The sequence below is a fragment of the Monodelphis domestica genome, chromosome 1 (assembly GCF_027887165.1).
Source record: "Monodelphis domestica isolate mMonDom1 chromosome 1, mMonDom1.pri, whole genome shotgun sequence".
Lineage (NCBI taxonomy): Eukaryota > Metazoa > Chordata > Mammalia > Didelphimorphia > Didelphidae > Monodelphis > Monodelphis domestica.
The window spans coordinates 519,907,146-519,930,494 of NC_077227.1; the positions used below are offsets into that span (position 1 = coordinate 519,907,146).

Sequence of the window (23,349 nt, forward strand, 5' to 3'; positions counted from 1 at the left end):
GGCTAGAACTATGCCATGCTGTTTCTCATGGACCACCCCCCCCCCCAACCACCTAAAAAATTTAGAAAATATTTTCTAGATCCATAAAAAATCTTTTAGTTATAGAGTTCATTATTGTAGGTAAGACATAATTTTAATCCTAGTAGAAGCATTATCAGTTGATCGATCAGACAACTAACCAACATTTATAAGTATCTTCTAGGTACCAGGCACTCTTATAAGGATGCAAAGATAAAAAATGAAACTTGCTGCTTTCAAGATGTTTATAGTATATTGGAGAGATCATGTGCAGATATCTAAGTGTACATAAAATACATATGAAGCAGAATAATTTTGTGTAATTTTTTTGGTGGAAGATACTATAGTTGGGAGAATCGGACATATAAGCATGGAAATGAGAGGGAACCCCTATTTTTGCAAATAAAGAAAATGAGATCTAGACAAGTGAAATAACTTACTCAAGGACATAGAGGAAGTTAATGACAGTCAAATCTCAAATCTAAGCCTACCTTGACTTTCAGACCTATGGAAGGTCTTCTATACCAGAGATATCTGTGTCAGGGCTGATGCCATTATGGCCCTAACCAGACTAAAATAAAATTGGGAAATGTTTAACAAAATAAATAAAAATATAATACAATATAAACAATATTAATTTTTAATTTTCTAGGTCAATATGGGGCTGGCAGGGATCTATTCTGTTTGAGTTTGACACCCCTGCTCTATGCTACACTGGTCACAATAAAGTCTGTTCACCATCAATATAGCTATCCCAGCTTGGATAGATAATGCAAGGAACTTTTGACACTCAGAACTGATTCCAGTGTGTGTTGGAGGCAGCAGGATACACCCTGGCTACACTCCACTTGGAAAAGCTAGGCTATGCACCAAAGGTAAGCTAAGAATAGCAACCCTCCACAGTTCTGGAAAAAAATCACTGAATTGAAGTCAGCCTCTTAATATTGTTTTGAACCTTTAGGGCTGCTCAAATACAGTGATCTAACTCCAGCTCTCCTAGAACCAAAAATTTCTAGGAATTTTTAGGCATTTGGGAAGTCGGAACAAGGCATGTATATCTTTTCTTGAAGGATTTGATTGGGAGTGGGGTGGGATGAGGAAACTAGATAACTGGGCAAAAACAAAGTAAACTTATGCAATTAGAACTGTTTTCAAATAGATAACTTGCTTATTGATGCACCATATGTATCTAGAACTTTACCTGTTTTTACCTATAAGTGGGTAAAATGCCCTACATAGATAAGATACATGCACGAGAGATTTAAAGAAGAGAAGAGAAAAGATGGTCCACTGGTCATATGTAAACTGGCAGAGTTGTCCTCATTTTGAAGTGGGAGTAAAGAATTCTCTGAATAAGTCCATTCCATACTTAGCTCCTTGTTTGGGCCCTCTCTCCAAAGTCATCAGAACTTCTCCCTGGTGGTCTAGCTCTCATTCATATAGATATTCATAATTCTATAAAAAGACTTTCTCAATTCTGGATTTTCAAAGATCTATTCATCCACAGGTGACAGGCTGGATGCTTTTAATGGCTGTTTACATTGACACCCAGTCAAATCCACAAAAGATTATTGAGTGTCGATTATGGGCAATGAACTGAACAGAGAAGAAATTCCCATCTTTTGAGGTCAGATGGCCGACTTTAAAAGGCATACTGAGTGTCAGAGACAAAAGGTTTAAAGTGGGCACAATCTCTGAAAAGAGAGGTTTTATTGGCATCCTACTTATACTTGCTCTTCTTGGCAGCCAGCTTTTCTCCTAAGCAACTGGTTTTATCTTGGGTTGGCCACAGTCTTAGGCTTTTCTTCCTAGAAAATATAAATATATCCTTTAAAGACTGATAGATATCCCTTACCCAGAAGTGCTTGGACAAACCTGGAGGGAGCCAGGAAAAGAAAAAAGAAAAAGGAGAATCCGGGGCCTCAGCATGGCAGCTAGTTCCATTGTTACTGCCAGGCTCCATCCTTGATTATCAGCATCTAGAGGCTTTAGGAACTACAGGGAAGACTCCTATCACTGCCAAGCTCTTCCAGATTATGGTTGATTTCTCCTGCTCCCTTTTAAAAGCAGCTTGGGTAAACAATGGAAAGACCCTTAGTTTCAAATCAGAATGCCTACTTTGACACTAGCTTTGTGTATGTGTGTGTGTGTGTATGTGTATGTGTTTATTTGTGTATGATGATGAGTGAATTGGTTAATTTCTCTGAACCTTAGTGTTTTCCATTTGCATTATGGGAATGACAATAATGCCTGGATTCACAAACCTTAAAGTACCATATAAATGTGATGTTTCCCTATTTTTGTTAACCTACCAGGATAATAATAGCTAGTATTTCAATGGCACTCTAAGGTTTTCAAGGCACTTTATAAATTTTATCTCATTTTATCCTCATCATAACTATGTTAGAAAAGTGCTATCTTCCTCATTTTACACACAAGGAAACAGAGGCAGAGAGAAGTTAAGTGCCATGAATCACACAGCTACAGAATGTCTGAGATAGGAATTGGGCTCAGGTCTAGGAAGTCCAACCCTAGCATTCTATCATAGAATATCCAAATAGCTGGTCATATGAAGGAGGAAAAAGACAAAGAGAAAGAAGAGAACAAGACAAGAAGAATGATGACAGTAATACTTTATGCCTTTATAGATTGGTAGTATATTAAAAATGAAAAAGACTTTTGAGATCTAGTCCAATCTTCTCATTTTTGAAGATGAATAAACTTCCCATTTTGAGGAGGAAAAATAAATGAGGTCCAGAAAGATTAAAAAAATCCCTTTCTGTATTTTATTTAAACTCTTTATCTCTTGCATCATCAAAGCTCACTTGACCTCATAGATGTGGCTGAGTCAGGAAGAGACGAGACATTGATATAGACCAGGGATAGAAAACACAATAAGACAAACCTCACAACTGATAGTTCCACATAACATAATAGCTGAGGTGGTGCTTTTCTTTGGTAGCCATCCCTTGTTCCATTGGGTTTTGCCTAGTATAGTGCCTGATATGTAAAACTAGGCAGTTAATAAATGCTTATTAATAGAATGATTGATTGATTTGCTTTGAAGAGTTCAATATGACTACAAATCACACACCCCAAATCCTCACACATTATTGCTTTATATTCTTGACTCATATAGAGGTGACAAAAGTGTCATCATAACTTTGTAGATTAGACCAATGGGAGCAAGCATGAAAGCATGCCCTGGTATAAAGGTAGAGGCTTCTCAGGGGAGTGGGATGGCATATAAGACCATTTAGGGTTTTCTTGGCAGAGATATTGAAGTGGTTTGCTACTACCTTCCCTAGCTCATTTTACAGATGAGGAAACTGAGGCAAACAGGGTTAAATGACTTACCTACAGTCACACAGTTAGTATGTGTCTGAAACCAGATTTGAACTCAGGAAAAAGGAGTCTTCCTGGCTCCCAACCCAGCACTCCATCTAGTGAACTACCTAGCTATCTCTTTATAAGACAGTAGGGAACCTGAATAAGACAGAGGTTCAACGAATCCCTCTCATTGCTATTTCAGCTGATTGTGGAGTATGTAAACTTCTAAACTAAAATTAATTTCATTTGGACAAAACAATTCTCTCAGATCTCCTGTGTTTTGGCTTCTTGATATATTGTGGAATTTCCTGGGCTTTGAATTCTGTGAATAGTAACTGCTTATCTTTGTGATCTGTATATGTCATGGTATCATCTTGGTGTGGCTTTTGGTTGAACACTTTCTTTCTTCCTAACTTGGATCCTGTCTTCAGTTCCAAAAGAGTGAGTGCCATCTCCTCTCAACCTTCCACTGGCATATTCTTCCCTGCCCAGGATAGAATGGGATATCCAGGAACTATCGTATTACTCCACTCACAGTGGGCACCTAATATTTGATGAGGGTTTTTTTGAAGATCACATGATTAGTTAGAAGGAAAGCCAGGTCTACAACTCAGATGTCCTGACTCTCGAGTCTATTACTCTTTCTTTAAGTTCTTGCTGTCTTCTTTTTCCATTCCCTGGGAATAAAAAAGTCTTTTCTGTTGGTGCTTCAAACTTCAGTGTATCCTTCTGTGTTGATAAACAACAGTTTTTCAGTATCACCTGAAAGGTTCATTGGTTTAAGGTTCATTGGACTGTCTGATATTGTTCAGAAAAGGTCAGGAATGAATTCCCTATTTATCATGGGAGCAAGAAAATCATGGCAAGTCTTTTCTGAATATCATTTTACATTAAGGAACTGATTATTGACCATACAAAGACTAGTTGTTTTCTGAGGTTCCCTCTAGCTCTAACAGACTGTGATTCTTTAAGTATAAAAATACCATACGCTATGGGTCTTTTAAAATTAAATTACAGATCTAGTGGCAGACATATGCATGCACATGTGCTTGCCCTAGAAAATAAGTTATCAGCTTCACTGTCTAGAAAGAAAATGGAATGAATACAATAGCCCTCTTCTACATAGGAGGTTACATTGGACAAAGCAAGAGAATATGTGGGCAATGAATATAGCTTCTTGCCTTTCTCACTGAGTCTCTGTGTGACTTAAACCCTGCTTTTTTTCTTTAGGACACACATTTGGAAAATTAAAACAAATAACTGTACACACCACTAAAGATTAAGTCATTTTATTGTGTAGTCTTTTTGTGGCTCTTTGGGTATAGGATTAGAGGTGGAAGGTAAAAGGCTAGTGGGGAAAGAAAATATCCACTCCTTTGTCCCTACCTTTGGAATGAGGGCATTGTTGGCTAGGAATAGGCACACTTTTCCCTCTAACTGGCAATTCCTATCTATTCCTTAGTCACTACCCTCAATGCCACCCTTTTAGACAGTTTCTCTCCACCTAGCAGAAAGACAACTATAGAAAGAGTAAGACTGTTCCTGTAGCCCAGCTTTCTCCCAGGGAGCAAAGAATGGTGTTTATAGAAGCTATATTAATGCCTCCTGCTTATATGGTGCTTTAATATTCACAGGTGTAAACCTATAAAGTAGGGATCAAAAGCATTATCATCCCTATTTTGTAGATGAGGGCACTGAGGCTCCAAAGAGATAAAAATAACTTAGCCAGGGTCACACAGCTAATATGCATCAGAATTAGAACTCAAACCCAAAGCTTCTACTCTAGAGCTTTTTTTAGTATGCTCCTCTCATATCATAATATAGTAAAAAGGGACTTGGGCTGAAAATTAGAAGATCTGAGTTTTGTTACATCTTTGATATTTACTAGCTCTGTAACCATGTTATATGAGGGAAATTGATCTACAGTTTTCTTCTCTGTTTTTTCCCTCCTGTTTTAGGTATCAACACTATATTTGTGTCATAAAAGAAATATGGTAAATTTCCTTCCTTAGCTATTTTCCCAAACAGTTCTATAGAATTGTAATTAATTGTTTTTCAAATATTTGGTAGAATTCACTTGTGAATCTCTCTGGCCCGGGGTCTTTTTTCTTATAGAATTCACTGATGGCTTGGTCAATTTCTTCTTCAGAGATGGCTTTGGTTATTATATTTTCTCTTCTGTTAATCTGAGCAATTTTTATATTTTAAAATATTTTTATTTCACATAGATTGTTAGATTTATTGACATATAATTGGGCAAAATAACTCTTAATAATTGCTTTAGTTTCCTCTTCATTGGTTGCAAATTCACCCTTTTTATTTTTGATACTTGTAATTTGGTTTTCTTTGTAATCATGGTTGTCACAACTTATGTGTATCTTGGTTTCATGAAATGTGAAATAGATATAATAATATTTGTTCTATTCCCTTCATAAATGTATTGGTGAGGAAGGTGATTTGTAAATGAAAAGCAAAATGTAAGCCTGTAATAAACTATTATTATAGGATTTTAAAGTTGGATTGTACCTTAGAGGTCAACTAGACTAATCTCTTATCAAATACTGGCATCTTCTTTATGGTATCTCCAAAAAGTTGTCATTCATCCTGTGCTTCAAATAATGAGAAACTCACTGCTTCACTTGGTGTCACTTGCCATTCTATTTTTGGATAGCTTTCATTGTTCTTATATTGGGGTGACATTTGCCACCCTGTTACTTTACTAGTCCTAGTTCTACTGTCTGGGGCCTCACAGAATAAAGCATTCTCTCTTCCATGTGCGATTCCTTTAAGTATATGCAGATAGACTCTTGATTACCCATTTCATCTCTTCTCTACTCTATGATAAAAAATGTCCTTCATGCATTTTATATATCCACACATGACTGGTATTTTTTTAAATTCTCTTTTGTCCTTTTTATGTTATTTTTTAAATTTAAATTTATGTACTTGCTATATTAAAGTATTCAATTATCTCCTTACCTCCCTCTATCCTCCCCCCCCCATACAGAAAGCATCATTTGATGAAAAGATATGTGTATATATAAAATTGTCTTACTTTTTTCTTTTTATTAGTTCTTTCTCTGGGGGTGGACATACTAGTCATATACTAGTCATCACTAGTCATTCTTCAAACAGTATTTCTATTGCTATATATATAATGTTCTTTTGGTTTCTCTCATTTCACTCTTCCCAACTTCATGAAGGTCTTTCCAAAATTAATTTGCCCATCATTTCTAATGGCATAGTAGTATTCTATCACAATCAAACGCTCCAACCCTCTTACCCCCATTCTCTACCCTTTCTTGTCTTCTCCAAATAAACCCCTTACTTGAGATAAAAGAAGATAAAGACTATATCAATTTCCAGTTCTTTGCTACCACAAAGAGAGTTACTATAAATCTTTCAGATTATATGTTTTTTTTTCCCCTTTCCCCCTCATCATCTTATGAAACAAACCTAGTCTCTATAGCATTAATCATCCTGCCTTGTACAATTCCAAGTATGGGGAATAGGGGAAGAACAGTGTGGTGATTATATTGGTGTAGGTCACTATATCAACTGTTTGATCATTTTCAGGGATAAGACTTCCACTATCAATGCAGATCTGCGACTGTTTTACAATTATAGTTATAGAGAGTTATTTAGGGCATTAAGAGGCTATTGACTTGGCCAGGGTCATATAGTATTTATCAGAGGCAGGACATGAACTAAGTCTTCCTGACTCCAAGGTCAGCCCTCTAACTACCACATCATGCTATTTCTCACAAGAAAGTGCTATATAAATACTTGGTGAATGAAGGGCTTTGAGTGGCTTTATTGTCCTGGGACCTTTGCCAGTGTTCCTCCTAAGATACAATTCTATAACTGAATTGTTTTCCAGATATAATCTATGGACAGAGCACAATGGCAGTGGCCCTTTCACTCTTCTATATGCCATACTTGCATGGAGGTTCATGGATTTAGAGGCAGAAGGAAGGAAGGAGACAAACATATTATGTGTCAGGCAGTGTACTAACTACTTTACACATATTCATCTCATTTGATCTAAGAGATCTTAGAAGTTATCTAGCCCAAACTCCCTCACTTTATAGACCAGGAACCTGGGCTCTTTAAAGGGTCAGTGATTTTCCCAACGGTGGAGGTAGGGTTTGAACTTAGAGTCTCTGAAGTAGAAATATAGCTCTCCTGCCAGGGTATCACACTTACTAAGATCATATTTGCCAGGAGGAAGGAGTATTTTGATAAAACTTTGCTTATTTCTTCAGTGTCAACTTGTTTTTGAAGCTTCAAAGAGAAGACAGCCTTCTAATATTTCAGGTTCAAAAGCTTATGCTTACTCAAAGCATTCAGGGGGATTCCTATGTGAAAAGCAATGATAGCCACTAACCACAAGGGACTGTTTAATAAATGAATGAAAGGACCAGATGATGGTAAACATGCAGGAGTCCAGAACTGCTAGATCATAAATAAACTGGATTCCCTGAGACCCACAATCAGCACAACTTGACCACACTCAGCACAACTCTTCACTTGTAGAGGGAAAGGAAGGATATGATCTATGTGACCAAGGAGAATGAATACCATGTAAGACAGAGAAAAGGAATATGGATCACCAGGAGACTTCAAGAAATAGGCAGATTCAATTTTTGGAGGAATGACTCACCAGCCACTGCACAAACAATAATAAACCCAAACCAAATGAGAGTGGCCCCCCAGTGATCTGTATCTCAAGTCAGATAATTCAGTGGCACATCCCTCATGGCAAGCCCCAAGTTCTCTTCCTAATTTTTAGAGGCTGTATCTCTGGTAGCTAGGCTTATCATCTGGAAAAGCTGGCTGGTAAAAACAAAGCCAGCTTGGCCTAACCTGATCACTAGTATAAAGCAGCAATTTAACAGCCCCTTACAAAACTGATAGATTGTTATTCTGAACATAAACTCTGTTTTACTCCTAAAAGGATTTTATTACCTTTCGCATATGAGTTTGATACTTCACCAGATTAAATTAGAGCAGTAAAAAAAAAGAAAGAAAAAAAGAAAAAACTATTAACAGTCAAAACCTATGCGTGACTGCACCAAATTAGATTTTACTGTCTTCGGTGACTTTTTTTTCTCTCTTCCCTCCTGGCACCCCTCATGGTCAATTGGAGAGTAGAACATTGTCTAAGAAGATGGCCACATCTTAAAGTTCAAAGGTTGCATTCTTTGTTTGGTTTTCATGGGTAACATGTAAGAAGAAATAGGTCAGGAAGCCAGAGATTTCCTGGTCTTTCTGAATTCCTTCATTGTTCTGATGGTCTTTCCTTGGACTTTTGTCCATATCTTTCCTAAACTAAATTTCCAGAACTAAACTCTATATTCTGGTTGTAACCTAGTATGGATAGAGTACAAAGGTAATAGTGTCCATTTTGGGGAGCATTTGATTTAGATTTAAGATTAGATATTTTAGATTTATGGAAGGAGGGAAAGAAGGAAGAGAGGCAAGAAGGAAGACACTATTATCTCCATTTAACATGTGAGGAAACTGAGGCAAACAGAAATTAAACAACTTTCCCAGGGTCACACAGATGGTAAGAGTCTGAGGATGTATTTAAAGTCAGATCTCTAGGCCTAGAGCTGATCTGCCTGGGAAGGTAGCAAGTTCCTTTTAATTGGAAATATTTGAGTAAAAGCTGGACAATTATTAATCAGGCATATTGTAGGTTCTTATTCAGTTATGGTTTAGAGTAGATGTTTTCTTCCAACACTAAGATTCCTTGGTTCTCTGACTCCAAATCCAGTACTCTCTCAAATACCAGGCTATCTTGATGATCAAAGCTGTTTACCCAGCACAACGGAATCCTAATGAATTATTATACATGTCAGGAGAGTGGAGTGTTGTGTGGAAGTTGGCAGGGAGAGGTATGCTGTGGCCATGGGAGCTTGAAGGGAAAGGAATTCTCCACAAGATATGGACAAAAGTCCAAGGAAAGACCATCAGAACAATGAAGGAACTCAGAAAGACCAGAGAATAACAGGTGATTGGACCAATATTTCCAAAGAAGTATTTAGTGCGTCAGTCATCCGATTAACATTTTTAAAGTCCCGACTCTGTGCCAAGCACCATGCTCAATGTTGGGTTACTAGAAAGTGGAAAGAAAGGCAAGTACACAAGTAGTGATAAAACATTAGTTTGGCCATTTTGTGGGTATAGATACTATGTGGCAAAGAGTGGGTTATTTGGTGTGGAGAAAGAATTTGGTTGATGAAAGATTTGGACAAGAGATTGGGAGATGCCCTTGGTGTTGGCCAAGGGTGTTGCCCTTTGTACTGTCAGTGTGGTGGGTGGCAAATTCTTACAGTTGTTCAGGTTGACCAGCCAATGTTTCATTTTGCTAAAATGAGCCCATATATAAACAACAGCAAGCAAGGATGAATGTTTTGCTCCTGTGGTATTGATTCTGGGAGAAGCAATGTGGTAGAAAGGTTAGAAGCTCTATTGGAGTTAGGACAGCCTGGGTTCAAATACTGACTCTGCTACATCTTAGCTCTATGAACGTAGACAGAGGAAGGATGTAGTGTGGATGGAATTCTGAACTTGAAGTTAGGAAGCCTTGGGTTCAAATATTGCCTAAAAACACTTACTAGATATATGATCCTGGGCAAATCACTAGACATTTCTAAGCCTCAGTTACTTCATCTGTAAAATGATGTGGTGGACTCAATAACCCTAAACCCTTCCAGCTTTAAATCAATGCTCCTAAATGTATATCACAATTTTCTAAGCCATATTTTTCCTTGTCTGTAAAAAAAGAGGATAATAATGCCTCTAGGGCTGTTATAAGGATTAAATGAGATATTATGCATAAAACAGTTTGCATTTTTTAAAGCATCACAGACATTAGTCATTACTCTTCAGTACTGACTACCTAAATTTAATCAGTTGAACTTGCTCTGACTTCTCATCCTTACATCAGGACATCACCCCATAGCACTGAACATTTGTAACTTGGGCATTGCCCAGGTAATGGACACATTGAAGGCTTGTAGGTGGTTAGCAGGAACTGAGAGTAGTTCTGGCTTATGGCATTCTATATTTATTGGTAGGAGCCACTAATGTTAGCAGAAGAGTGAATTTTCTGAATCCCTATAAAAGTTATGTGTATAGACAAGGGCAACTCTTAAAATGGAAGGAATAAAAATCATGTCCTAAGTTCACTGACTTTGTAGTTCTGGAAGGCATTCCAGCTCCTCAACTCTATCTACCTTCAAGGCTCAACATAAGGGTCATCACCTTCCGGGTTATATGAGCTCCTCACCACCTTACTATGTATTCTACTTACTATGGCTTTACCTTTATACCCCCTAATCTCTCCTCAAAAGTACCTTGAAGGCAGAGACTGCTTCTGCTTCAATTTTCCCCTTTTGTCCTTAGTATCTAACATGGAGCAGGTGCTTAATCATAGCTAGCATTTATATATCATTTTAAGCATATTACATATGCTATTTCATTTGATGTTATGGCAATGAAAAATTCTGAGAGATTGGATTCCAGGTAAGAAAGGCATTTTATTGATTAGGCTAGCAATAACCAATGAATTAATTAGTCAGATATCTCTTTTGATGATCAAAGATATTTCTTTCAAAGTCTGGAGTCTTTAAATACAATTTTAGAAGCTAATTATTCAGCCTTCCCCTTAACAGCCTGATACATCTCTAATTGGTGAACACCTAAGGAGGAGGTGAGTCAACATTCAGTTCCTCCCCAATTCTTTCATGATGATGGAAAAATCACATGCCTGATCATAGGATTCCAGTATCTATAGGTTACAGCCTTAATGTGGAGGCTTGAGTTCTCAATATGACTCTACCAACATAGCTTCATTTCTACATCTTCAAAATGATAAGATGATAACTTTAAAAAACACCCTACTCTTCTGTCTTAGAATTTATACTAAGTATCAGCTTTAAGGCAGAAGAGCCATAAGGACTAAACAATAGGAGTTAAGTGACTTGCCCAGGCTCATACTGAGAGGAAATATTTGAGGCTAATTTTGAACCTAAGACTCCCCATCACCATGCCAGGATCTCAATCTACTGAGCCACCTGTTCCACTCCCATACCAAGATGACACCTTAAGGTTTTGCCTAGCTCTAGAAACTTGGGGAAAGTCATTGAAATTTCTACTGTCAGAATTCAAAAGAACCAGTGAGTTTTAAGGAGTAGTTTATGCAGATCACTGAATCATCCATTTGGGTCTTCAAAGAAGGCCTAGCTAATGACTTAGCCTTGGTTGGGGAACAGAGAGGGAAACTCTTTTCTCCACTCAATAAAACTATCAGGACCTTTGTAGAGGAGAGGATTACATACACTGGAGTTGGAGTCAGAAGCTCTGGAATCAAGACCTACCAGCATCAATATTTACATGTCATGTGGCTCTGGAGACAAATCATTTAATCTTCTAGATCTTGTTCCCCTTATCTGTACTTCATTAAGTTATTGTGCATATAAAATGAAGTGTAAAAAGTGTTCCACAGATATAAAATACCATGCAAACATGATTTATTATTAGAAGGTAGAGTAAAAAGAAGAAAGATGAAGACAAAGAGAGAAGGAGGAGGGAGACTGGATGACCACTTATAAGGGATGTTATAAAGGGGATTGTTGTTGAGGAAGGAAAGGAAGAGGGTGAAAATAAAAACAACAAGCATGGATGAAGGACTGGTATTAGAGTTAGAATAGACTTGAGTTCAAGCCCTGCCTCTGACAAAAGCTAGCTGGGCAACATATTACTTAACTTTTCAGTGCCCTAGGCAACTCTGAGTCACTGGAGAAAGTTTCATACACTAATAAAATCACAGACTTGTTCCATAGTGACAATAATGCCCCAAGCTCTGGTTTAAAACACTGAAAACATATGTGACCACATCATTATGGCCAGAATGAAATGGGAGATATTAAACCATTATCTATAAAATTGGAGTCAGATATTCACTTTTTCATTAATTATCCATCTGCTTGAAAATCTATTCCATTCTTGGGAATGTTGTAATGGTTGACTTTTTCCCTTGAATTATCTAGATAAATTTTCTTAATTCTGACTGGCTTTACAGTGTAGGCTTAGACGATTAGTTTAAATACCAGGCTTGGTGATATATGTGCCTTGTTCCATCTAGTTGGAGAATATTTTACCATGAAAAATGGGATTTAATAACAGAATGTTGAAAAAATATGACAACGGAATGATTTACCAATGTATATATTGTGACATATTGAACTGCAGAATGTTTGGGTTAGTTTCAGAGTCTTAAATGAAACTTCGAATATCTGCAACCAAGCAAAACTAAGAAAACCTGAGGAAAAATAAAGGCATCTAAATACCCATATGTCATTGCTGCAGTGGGGGCTGAAGGCAAAGTGTGATCCCTGGCCTTCCTGCGACAAGACTCTGCAGTGAGCCAGCTCCTCGTTGAGAGGCACTGAACTGAAAAAGTGGTTAATTAACAAAAAACTTAAAATTCAGCGATGAAATTATCTTTCCCAGTGACTGATAAAGGAAATATAAATAATTCAGTTTCTCCCACAGTCGACTGAACAGCATACCTTTCCCCTTTTGTCAGGAGCATAGAGACTTTTCTGTCTCTCCCACCATTGTGTTGTGCAGCTTGCACATATAGACACAAACACACACACATACACACCCATACAATCACATATCTAGCCAGGAGAATGAGAAGGGACAGAGAAAACTTAATTGAGAACTGGTTTCGGTCAGTAATTCCCAAAGCAAGCTTGGATATGGAGTGTAGATTTCGAATCAGTTTTTTTCTCAAAAGACCTCAGTGATTGAGGAATTCATCTTCTGTGGCAGAATGCCTATCCTTCCTTCCAAATGATCCCGAGCTCAGCATCAAAAGAGATTCAGAGGCCATCTAGCTCCAGTCCCCTCTAATGCATGAACTTCATCTACAGCATCCCTCAGAACTTTCGGGTGACAAGAAGCTCTTATCATTCAAACTCTTTCTATTTCTTTCTGGACAGTTCTAATTGTGAAGAAGTTTGGTTTTTTTTCCCCTTAAGCTGAGTTAAACCTTATTCACAGCTTTTAAGCACTGGTTCTGGTTTTTCCTTATGGTGTCTAGTCTAATTCTCCTTCTATAGAACAACCCTTTGAGGAAGCTACAAAGTCTTCCCTTCGCTAGTTCCCATTCACTAAACATTCCCATTTCTTGCAACTCATCCTTAAAAGCCAATGTTTTGAGTATCTTAACTATCCATTTTTGATATGCTATATTTTGTCAGTGGTCTTCCAAAAATATGTAACCTAGAACTGAACAAATAATTTCAAGTGCAGTCTGATCAAAATAGAGTATAGCAAGATCCTAACCTTTGTTCTCAATAGTATACTTATATTCATTAAGCTGAGGAACACACTGACTATTTAGGTTGCCAATCTATACTGTTAACTCTATTATCTCCTAGAGTTTCCAGGTCTTTTTGTTGTTGTTGCATGAATTGCTATCTAGTCATGTTTTCACAGTCTCGTGCTTATACAATTGATTTTTGAGCCCATTTATGACTATCAAATGTCATGTAATAAGATTTAGTCCAGCACTTTAGTCTGCCAAGATCTCTTTAGATCCCAATCTACTGGACAACAAAATTAACTTTCCCTCTCGGCTTCCTTTCATCTATGACTCTGAGGGGCTTAGGACTTGAAGTTATTGGCTTTCATTTAAGATACTAAGAAAAATACTGAAGAGATAGGTCTAAGGCAGAGCCCCAAAACACTCCTAGAGAACTCCTTTCAGATTATTTATCAATTAGTCACCACTCTGAATCAAATTGCTCAGCCATTTTGAATTTACTGAATTATATAATTATTGATAAGTAGCATATAACACACAGGAGAGCTGGTCTTGGAATCAGAAAGACCTGGGTTTGTGTCCAGTCTTTAACACAAAGTGGCTGCTTGACTCAGGACAAGTCAATTAATTAACCTCTCAGTAACTCCAGGTAATTCTCTTAGACTATGGATTGCAGAACAGTTGCAGAACTGCACTGACAAAGGGAGATCCCTCAGTAGTTGTTGCCTTTGCCATTGAAATAATAAATGTGGACTAAAAATCCTACCCCCCAGACCTACAATTTATCATCCCATCAACTTCTCTCCATTTTGTTCACAAAGATATATTTAGTGACTGCAAAATGTGATGCTGAGATCCAGGTATTCTATGCATATAACATCATCTAGAGCCGATGCCTTGATAAAAATAATTAGGTGGCTTTGATGTGACTAATTCTTAAGAACCCAATCTAGTTCATAGTGGTCACTTCTTTTGATTATAAATGCTTACAAATGACTCCTTTAAAAATAAAAATAATAATTTAAATCCCTTCTATAGTTCATGAGAATCAAAGTAAAGTTCATTGCCTACAGTCTGATAAATCTACTGTCTTCCAATTTTTTGAAAATCACAACAATATTTTCCTGTCTCCAGGACCATGGCACCTCTTTCATTTTACCTCATTTTTCAAAGACTACCAGCAGTGGCTCACTAATCACATTACACAAATTCTTTAAATTTTCTGGGGCAGAATTAATTTGCTACTGGTGACAGATTTACTGAGAACTATTAGGTGCTCTTTTACTTGTAAATTTTCAAGAAAAAAATGATTAATCCCTTACTATGAGAAAGGTCTCCATTGGAATACAAAAAACAAAATAGCTCTTGCCAGCAAGGAGCTTACCTTCACCAGTTATCTCTATGCTATCTTGGGCTTCAGCTTCTTGCTGGTTTTTTTATGTGGATGGTTTCCTTTATTTTTCAGTTGAAAGCCTTCTTAATTATATCTGAAAATATTCTTCCTGACCTTCTTTATATGTACCAGATCCCTGGCCAATAAACCATCTTACAGTATCTTATGCCCTTATCTAAAAGCCCAAATCCACACCTCCTTTAATTTTGGGCATTAACTTTCAATTAGCAGCAGAGCCCACCAAGATTTTCAGTTTTGGACCCATAAAACCTATTTTAAATGATTAAATAGCCCAGAACTGACAGTGAACACATATATCACAACTTCTTTAACCAATAAAAAGAATGGAGCAAAACAAGTTTTGCTTGGCTACATTTCTTTCCAAAAACCTAGAGCAATATTTTGTATTCATTGTAGGTTTCTCTCATGGAAAGAAGGAAGGAAGGAAGGAAGGAAGGAAGGAAGGAAGGAAGGAAGGAAGGAAGGAAGGAAGGAAGGAAGGAAGGGAGGAAGGGAAGGAGGGAGGGAAGGAGGGATGGAGGGAGGGAGGGAGGGAGGGAGGGAAGGAGGGAAGGAGGGAGGGAAGGAGGGATGGAGGGAGGGAGGGAGGGAAGGAGGGAGGGACGGAGGGAGGGAGGGAGAGTGAGGGAGAGAGAGGGAGGGAGGAAGGAAGGAAGGGAGGGAGAAAGAAAGGAAGGAAGGAAGGAAGGAAGGAAGGAAGGAAGGAAGGAAGGAAGGAAGGAAGGAAGGAAGGAAGGAAGGAAGGAAGGAAGGATGGAAGGAAGGAAATATACATTAATTAAGTACCTACTCTATGCTAGGCACTGTGTTAAGTTCTTCACAAATAGCTCATATTCTCCACATAATAACCCTGGGAGGTAGATGCTTATGCAATCCTCATTTTATACTTAAGGAAACTGAGGTAAAAAGAAATTAAAGACTTACCTGTATTACACAGCTAGTTAGTATCTAAAGTCAGATTTAAACTGAGATCTTCCTCATTGTAGGCCTAGCATTCTTTCCACTGTTTCACCTAACTGCTTTACAGTTATTCATATATATGCCATATCTTCTCTACTAGATTATAATTCTATTAGGATAGGACAGTGTCCTAATCATACTCTGTATACATTAGACCATTAGTGGTTGATGAATGAATCACATGGATTTGGAGTGAATAATTTTTTTCTGTATACCTCAGAGTTTCCCCACTTTTAAAATGAAAATACAAGGCCAGTAGTATTCCCACAGAGAGAAGGTAGGGAAAAACCTGCTTTGAAGTGGGTGGAGTGTGTCAAAAGGTGTATTTGTGAAATGTTGCCTATTAAAATTGAGTTTACCACCTGCTGGAGCAATAGAATCATCCACCTCACATCTGGTTCCAGATAGAGAAGGTTAGGGGTTGAGTGATGGAGACAGAGACATAGATACAAGAATATGTCCTCTGTGTACTCTTGTCCTTCTATGAAAATATTGGTATCAGACTATAAAGTTTTTCATTGGATTAGCATCAAATTAGGAAGTTTTTATGTCTAAAAGTAGCAGACTCTCCCTTTCTCCCCCTGGTCCTTTAATGACTCCAAAATCTAGTGATATTTCTCAGATAGACTATTTGAGTCATTCACATCTCTTAGGAATAGGGAATACATCTATAGATACATATCTGGGAAGGAAAAAAAAAACATCACTTGCTTAGAAAAAGCTGATGGGTGAGGGGCTGCTCATTGACTGAAGACTGGCTAAACAAATGTGGTGACTGAATGTACTGGCATACTACTTTACCATAAGAAACAATTAAGACTGTGAGGAATTCAGGAGAAAAAAAAAACACGAGAAAACCTGCATTGATTCATGATGAAACAAAAGGACAGAAATAGAAATATCACAGTGATTCTGTTGAATTATAATAACCAATGTGCTAACACCAGGAGAAAAAAGAATGGTACGCATTTCCTTCCTCTGTAGAGATATAAGGATACGTATGGATGCAGAATGTGACACACAGACACTGATATGGTCATCGTATTAGTTTTACTATGCCTTAAGACCAAAAAAAGCCCTATTTATATATAAGGATCCATTCAATAGAGTAAGAAATACTAGAAAATAATTTTACATGAAACCAAAAATTTTAAAACTTTAAAAATCAAGAAAGCAGGCTCTGAGTGGTAAGGAGATACTTTAGAGAGAACTACTCTTAAAGATAAGAAGACAAGACCTTGTTTCTGACACAATCTAGACTCAGAAATCATTTCACCTTCTTCAGGGTCCCATGCACTTCTCTAAGAGTAGACGTTTAAGAGCAAGTGATGACATGCATTGGTAGGAGTTTCATTTCTAGGGGTTTTCTTTTAACCAATGAAATCATGGCCAGTTTAAAAAAGAAAAGAAAGAAAGGTAGAATATCACTGATTGTGGCCTCACAAGTATTTCCAGATGTAGCCAAGGAATTTCTCATCTAATCAAGAAAAGAGTAGAAGGAGCCATTTCAAGGAAACCTATGCAAACCTCATTTGTTTTTAATTTATTTGATTTACTTCTCATTGTATTTTGAAGTGGTCATTAACCTTTAATACTATCATGAAGTAGAGAGGCGGAGTCAAGATGGTGGTATAGAGGCAGCAAAAGTTCAGACATCTGAAAACCCTTCCTTACCTATTACAAACTAAATGCTCCTAGGGGATTGAAAATCAAACCTAACAACAAGACAGAACAAAGGAACCCTCCTGCTGGACTCAACTTAAAAGGTACGCCCTCAAAAGATGGAATTTGAGAATACTCAGGTTTAAGGGGAAGGAAGAAGGAAGGTCCCAGGAACCCTCTCCCACCTAGAGGGCTAAGCCGGCAGGAGAGCTGGAACCTCTGGGTGGGCAAAAGTGCTGGTCTGGAGGGAGTACCTTGTGGGAAAAGCTGTGCCAGGCTCAGAGCATCAAACACAGATGGTGGGGAAGCAGTTGGAGAAGAAACGTTAAGCACAGAGTGGGCAGCCTAGTTGCAGCAGCTGAGACACTCCATATTGCCCGACCCCCCCTTCCCAAGGTTTTGGCCTCAGGGCAGATCCAGGTCAACCCAGCTAGAATTAATCTCATCAAAGTCTTCAGAGGGCAGGGAAGCTCAAGCTCCAACACCCCTCCCCCACAGACTACACTGAGAGATTTGCTGACAAAGCTCCAAGGGTGAAGATGAAAGAAAAACCCCAAACCACAAGAAAAAAAAATGAGAGGAGCAAGAGTGCAGGCAACTACAGGGAGTAAAGAAAGGATGAATATGAGTAAACAACAGAAAAAGAAAAAAGAAATTACAATTGACAGCTTCTACACAGGCAATGAATAAAGAGCAAACAGAACAGAGAAGGATGAGGGAACACCAAGCAGTAAAACAGAAACCATAGAGAATTGGATACAGGATCTGGAAGAACTCAAAATACAATTCAAAACGCAATTAAGAGAGGCTGAAGACAAGTGGGAAAAGAACTTAAAAAGTAAGATAAGTCATTTGGAAACAGAGGCACTTGAACTAAAATAAGAAAACAGTGTTTTGAAAGCCAAAATTAACCAGCTTGAAAATGAGGCAAAGTAGATGAAAGATGAGGCAAAGGAGATAAAAGATGAAGCAAAGGAGATGAAAGATGACCTCCAAAGAAAATCAGACCAGAAGGAGAAGGTTGACCAAAAAGCCAGGGATGAAATCCAGACTTTAAAATCCAGAATACAACTAGAAACAAGCAACTTCACAAGGCAGCAGGACACTATAAAACAGAATCAAAAGAATGAAAAAATTGAGGAAAATAATGAAGCACCTCATTCACAAAACATAAGATTGAGAAAATCATTCCAGGAGAGACAACTTAAGAATCATTGGTCTATCAGAAGACCATGACAAAAGAAAAAGCCTGGACATCATACTACAGGAAATTATCCAAGAAACCTACCCCGAAATTCTAGAACAAGAGGGAAAAGTGGAGATTGAAAGAATCCACAGATTACCTCCTGTACTTAATCCCCAACTGACAACACCCAGGAATGATATAGCCAAATTCAAGAACTATCAGACCAAGATAAAAATAGTACAAGCAGCTAAGAAGTCATTCAGATACCATGGAACCACAGTAAGGATAACACAGGATCTGGCTGCATCTACACTGAAGGACTGAAAGGCATGGAGTATGATATTCCAGAAAGCAAGGGAACTAGGTCCACAACCATGAATCAACTATCCAACAAAACTGACTATATTCTTACAGGGGAAAGCATGGTTATTTAACAAAATAGAAGAATTCCAAGCATTTATAAAGATAAGACCAGAGCAGAACAGAAAATTTGATGCCCAAGCACAGAACTCAAGAGAATCATCAAAAGGTAATTAAAAGAGGGAAAAATAAAATCAAAAACAAAAGCAGAAACCAAAAAAACCCCTTTTTTAAGAGTCCCAATAAATTAAAATGATATGTATCTCTATAAGAAAAGAGGTCATTGGTAACTGTTTAAAAAATGTTATTATCACCTGGACAGCTAGAAGAATTACACTTAGAGGGAACAGTGAGAAACTGTATAGGATGAAATTCCAAGACATAAATATGTATATAGATAAAATATATATATATATATACATATATACAACTAAAGCTAAAAAGAAAGGTTAATACTAAAAGAAATGGGAAAAAACAAAAAGAGGTAAATTTATATGTCACAAAGAAGCTCATGGTGGGAGGGGGGAAAATATCAATACATTGGAAGGGTAAAGAGGTTGGAGATAGGAAATACTCAACTCTTATGTGCATTGAAATTGACTCAAAGAGGGAAGAACAATCCAATTCATTGGGGCAGATAATTGATTTGTACCCTATAGGGATGTAGAAAGGTAACAAATGAACTGGTGGGGAGGGAAGCAGTACAAGGGAGGGAGAGGATGGGCGTAGTTTAAAAAGATTGTAAAGAAAATAAGGGGGAAATAAGAAGGGGGGTAGAAAGGGAAGTAAAATAAGGGTGGGAATTAGGGGTACTGATTAAAAACAAAACATTGGTGTAGAAGGAAATAGTGAAGAAGAAATTGCAGGACTAGGAGTAGAAATGAAAATGCTGGGAAATACACAGCTGGTAATCATAACTCTGAATGTGAATGGAATGAACTCAAATCCAAAACCCTACCATATGCTGTCTATAAGAAATAGACATGAGGAAGGTAGGCATGCATATGGTAAAAGTAAGAGGATGGAGCCAAATCTATTGGGCATCAATTGATAAAAAGAAGGCAGGAGTCGCAATCATAATATCTGACAAAACCAAAGTAAAAATACATCTAGTTAAAAGAGATAGGGACATTAATTACATCCTGATAAAAGGCAGTATAGACAATGAGGAAATATCAGTACTCAACATGTATGCACAAAATGGCATAGCATCCAAATTTTTAAAGGAGAAACTAGTGGGGCTCAAGGATGAAATAGATAGAAAAACTATACTAGTGGGAGACCTGAACCTTCCTCTATCAGAACTAGCTAAATCAAACCAAGAAATAATAAAAAGGTAAGAGAAGTGAATAAAATCTTAGAAAAATTAGAGTTAGTAGATATGTGGAGAAAAATTAATAGGAACAAAAAGGAATATACCTTCTTCTCAGCAGCACATGGCACATTCACAAATATTGACCATGTACTAGGGCATAAAAACATTGCAAACAAGTGCAAAAGGGCAGAAATAATAAATGCAACCTTCCAAGATCACAATGCAATGATAATAATAATTACAAAGTGTACATGGAGAGGCAAATCAAAAATTAAATGGAAATTAAACAATATGATTTTCCAAAATTGGTTAAAGAACAAATCATAGAAACAATTATTTCAATTGAAGAAAATGACAATGATGAGACATACTTTCAAAATCTATAGGATGCAGCCAAAGCAGTACTCAGGGGGAAATTTATGTCCTTGAGTTTATATATTAACAAATTAGACAGGTCAGAGGTCAATGAATTGGGCATTGAACTTAGAAAACTAGAAAGTTAATAAATTAAAAATCCTCAGATGAAGACTAAATTAGAGATCCTAAAAATGAAATGAGAAATTAATAAAATTGAAAGTCAAAGAACTATTGATTTAATAAGACTAGAAGCTGGTACTTTGAAAAAACAAATAAAATAGACAAAGTAACGGTCAATCTAATTTTAAAAAGGAAAGAAGAAAACCAAATTGACAGTATCTAAGCTGAAAAGGAAGACCTCACCTCTAATGAAGAGGAAATTAAGGCAATCATTAAAAATTATTATGCTCAATATATGGCGATAAATATGGCAATCCAGGTGATATGAATGAGTATTTATGAAAATATAAATTGCCTAGACTAACAGAGAAAGAAATAGACTACCTTAACAACCCCATATCAGAATAAGAAATTGAACAAGCCATCAAAGAGCTCCCTAAGAAAAAATCCCCAGGTCCAGATGGATTCACAAATGAATTCTGGCAAACATTCAAAGAACAACTAATCCCAATATTATACAAACTATTTGACAGAATAAACAAAGAAGGAATTCTATAAAATTCGTTTTATGTCACAAATATGGTTCTGATTCCAAAGACAGGAAGGTCAAAAACAGAGAAAGAAAACTATAGACCAATCTCCTTAATGAATATAGATCTAAAAACCTTAAATAAGATACTAGCAAAAAGACTCCAGCAAGTGATCATGAGGGTTATTCATTATTACCAGGTAGGATTCATACCAGGAAATCAAGGATGGTTCAATATTAGCAAAACCATCCACATAATTGACCATATTAACAAGAAAACTGACAAAAATCACATGATTATCTCAACAGATGCAGAAAAAGCCTTTGATAAAATACAACAGTCATTCCTATTGAAAACACTAGAAAGCATAGTAATAGCAGGGCCTTTCCTAAAAATAATAAACAGTATATATCTAAAATCATCAGGAAACATCATCTGCAATGGGGACAAACTAGAAGCTTTCCCAGTAAGATCAGGAGTGAAACAAGGATACCCATTATCACCTCTATTATTTAACATTGTACTAAAAACACTAGCTGTAGCAATTAGAGAAGAAAAGGAAATTGAAGGTATTAAAATAGGCAATGAAGAGACTAAGCTATCACTCTTTGCAGATGACATGATGGTATACTTAAAGAACCCGAGAGAATCAACCAAAAAGCTAGTTGAAATTATTAACAACTTTAGCAAAGTGGCAGGATACAAAATAAATACACATAAGTCATCAGCATTTCTTTATATCTCCAACACATTTCAGCAGCAAGAATAAGAAAGAGGAATTCCATTTAAAATCACCCTGGACAATATAAAATACTTAGGAATCTATCTGCCAAGACAAACACGGGAACTATATGAATACAACTACAAAACACTCTCCACACAATTAAAACTAGATCTAAACAACTGGAAAAACATTGATTGCTCACGGGTAGAATAATATAACATAATAAAAATGACAATGCTACCCAAATTAATTTACTTATTTAGTGCCATAACCTTTGAACTACCAAAAAACTTTTTTTACTGAATTAGAAAAAACCATAACAAAGTTCATTTGGAAGAACAAGAGATCAAGGATATCCTGGGAAATCATGAAAAAAAATGCAAAGGAAGGAGGACTTGCAGTCCCAGATCTCAAACTATACTATAAAGCAGTGGTCATCAAAACAATTTGGTAATGGCTAAGAGACAGAAAGGAGGATCAGTGGAATAGACTTGGGCTAAGTGACCTCAGCAAGACAGTCTATGACAAACCCACAGATCCCTGATTTTGAGACCAAAATCCACTACTTGATAAAAGTTATTGGGAAAATTGGAAGACAGTATGGGAGAGATTAGGTTTGGGTCAATATCTCACACTTTCTGTACCAAGATAAATTCAGAATGGGTGAATGAGTTGAATATAAAGAAGGAAAATATAAGCAAATTAGGTGAACACAGAATAGTATACATGTCAGATCTTTGGGAAAGGAAAGGCTTTAAAACCAAGCAAGAGCTAGAAAAATCATAAAATGTAAAATTAATAATTTTGATTACATCAAACTAAAAAGTTTTTGTACAAACAAAATCAATGCAACCAAAATTAGAAGGGAAGCAACAAATTGGGAAACAATCTTCATAACAAAAACCTCTGACAAAGGTTTAATTACTCAAATTTATAAAGAGCTAAACCAATTGTACAAAAAGTCAAGTCATTCTCCAATTGATAAATGGGCAAGGGACATGAATAGGCAATTTTCAAGAATTTGATTT

At 36.9% G+C, this 23,349-nt stretch overlaps 1 protein-coding gene across 1 annotated transcript in view; it reads right to left on the reverse strand.

Annotated features, from left to right (window-relative positions):
- The window catches only part of ALK (ALK receptor tyrosine kinase), a 1,130,668-nt gene that overhangs the window by 597,226 nt on the left and 510,093 nt on the right, over window positions 1-23,349 (reverse strand). The window lies entirely within an intron of this gene.